We start from the raw sequence: 2,560 nt of genomic DNA, 5'->3' as shown, positions 1-2,560 counted from the left end.
CTTTTGAGTGGTGTTGAGCTTGTACAGAGCAAGGTGCCAGTTCACAGAACAAGCAGAGTAACAGAAAAGACAAAGAGCAGAAAGGGAAAAGCAAGGAAATTGATAGCAGCAGATATCGTGAAACTGATAGCCTTTAATTGAATGTGTATCCTTCTCAGACGTTATGGTAGCGAAACATTTAATTTCATTGATTCACAGGTTTGAATACGAAAATGTGGGCTGACTAATACAACAAATCCCAGTGTTAACTGTAAACTAGCGTAGCAAATTCCGCTTCAGAAATTTAAGTTAAACTGCATCTTGTACTATTTTTCACCACGTAGTTATTACTGCCTGTCTCTGAAATTCAAGACTTCCAATTTACACTTTTTAAAAAATTTTCCAGAAACCTGATAAAGGACATACAAATGGTGAAATACCATTTGTTTTCAGAAACAAAATTGTTACTACACACGCAGCTTTGTTGTCTGCCGGCCTTAGGAACCCAGATGCTTTAACAAAATGGCATTTCAGAGCTGTTCAGTGGTTGTTAAGAGGTTTCTGGACACCCCATTCCCTCACTGCTTCAGCTGGGACCCTTGGCCCAGCACAGGCCATGGGCTTTTGAGCTCCGTGTCTCCTGGAAATCCCTGGAGATGCATCTTCTACAGCTTGGGGAAGGTCACCGCTCAGAGTGGCCTGGTGATGGAGAAGCTGGCCAGATAAAGAGAGCGAGGCCACAGTCCGTTAGAAACCTGCCTGACAGGTGGTGTTTCACTGGAGTTGCGCTGGTGGTTAAAAAACCCCTTCATTCTTCCAAAATCCATCTTATTCCAGAAAGTTACCAAACAGGTAGCAGTCTACACTCATATTCTCAACAGTGATTGGGAATGAGTCGAATGACAAAAGGTGTTGATCTGATTTGTTGATCTGCCCGGTACTACAGATTTCAAAAGCTGTTTGTCATGTGAAGCAAAATCCTCAAAAAGATGGACAAGAGGAACATATATTCACTGATTCTCCCGGACGAGCTTCTGGAATTTTGCAAAGTGACTTGAAAAACCAAAATTTTGATGATTAAAAGGTGGCAGAAAGGTTTACAGGGACAAACAAGCTGCACTGTATGAAGCATCATACAGAGCTTCCAGCTGGAAATTCAGATGGAACAGGGGATAACATAGTTAACAAATCAATGTTAAATTGATTTATCTATTTAAAATTTAACTAAATGTTAAAATATGGGAGTCCTCTCTGTGGCCCTACAAGATGTTACATGGAAGGGAAAGGAAAGGGTGTTTGAGGACAAAAGGACACTTGAAAAAGTCTTTCCTAACATACCAGGTCATTTAGGGAGTTTTACATAACCCTTTAAAATGTCTTTTCTTCAGCAATTTTTGACATGCCTTTCCCATTAGCATAAGTGGGAAATGCAGGCAAATTAAAATAGTCCCCTCGAGCTATCACAGGGAACGGTCCTGTCACTTCCACCCTTGGCTCAACTCCACCCACCACAAAACCTGTAGTGGGAGACCTGGAGTAAAGAAAGCATCAGTGACTTTGTACACACTACAAGCACCTAAACCAGAACGTGCATGGGTCTGCTGCTCACGGCTAGAGCGCTCAATGGTGAAATGTTATTATTCAGAGCCTGATTTATCACTAGTACTTCCAGCATGGCTCCCTGGGGGTTAGCAAGCCTAGGAAATACAAGAGATCTTATTGAGCAACGCAACTGGCAGCAGGAAAGGTACAGAGGCAGCATTCACCACATCCCCTTAGCTCGTGAGATTTAGGCCAATACCTGACCGTACAATATGTATTCACACGGTTCTGTGCTACTCGTGACTTTGAAATCAGAAGTGAGACTTTTTTTTTGTCTTCCCAGTCCATTTTTCCACCAATATTTTACCAGTTTGTACACAATAACTATTGAAACAGTTGTTATGAGCCAAACGTTGATAGGCTGAGCAGTGCAAAACAGTCCCACTGAAGCAAACAGCCCCCACTCATGCTGCAAGGCACCGATACTCAACGTGAGAATGTAAAGCAAAACCTGTTCCTAAATCTCAACTGTTAAAACAGGAGAAAACCTAAACACGATCAGTTACTATGAGACACTTTTAGAACTTGTTCTCGTAAACGGTTAAGTGATTGGGTTTAAAATCATTATTAAACCAGGTGTTCAAGAATTTGCCACAGTAAGATTTTTAGACTTAGTAACTGTCCTCTTTACTGTGGGTATAAAAAAAATACACTTTACCTTTTCACACTAGCAGAACTACTATTCAAACTGAGAAAAGGCTCATTAAAGCATGGACTTTTGGAACTATTTGTTTCAAAGTTAGAAAAACAGATAGATGGCTATAGATATAGGATACAACCTAACTAGGAGTAATCCTTAGGTCCAGTAAAATTAAGCCCTAAAACCAGGGATTTTACCCGAATAATAAGGGAGATTAGGCTTTGATCCCATGTCCCTGATGCTAATTTGTCACCCCATATTGCCTGGCAGTAAACAATTAAGTGCCAATCCTGGAAGGCTGATAGGAGCCAAGGGAACTTCATGCCTAGCAAAGACAAG

Source organism: Athene cunicularia, assembly GCF_003259725.1.
Source record: "Athene cunicularia isolate RWA chromosome 5 unlocalized genomic scaffold, athCun1 chr5_part3, whole genome shotgun sequence".
NCBI classification, from domain to species: Eukaryota; Metazoa; Chordata; class Aves; order Strigiformes; family Strigidae; genus Athene; species Athene cunicularia.
Note: the sequence above shows the minus strand (reverse complement) of the source record.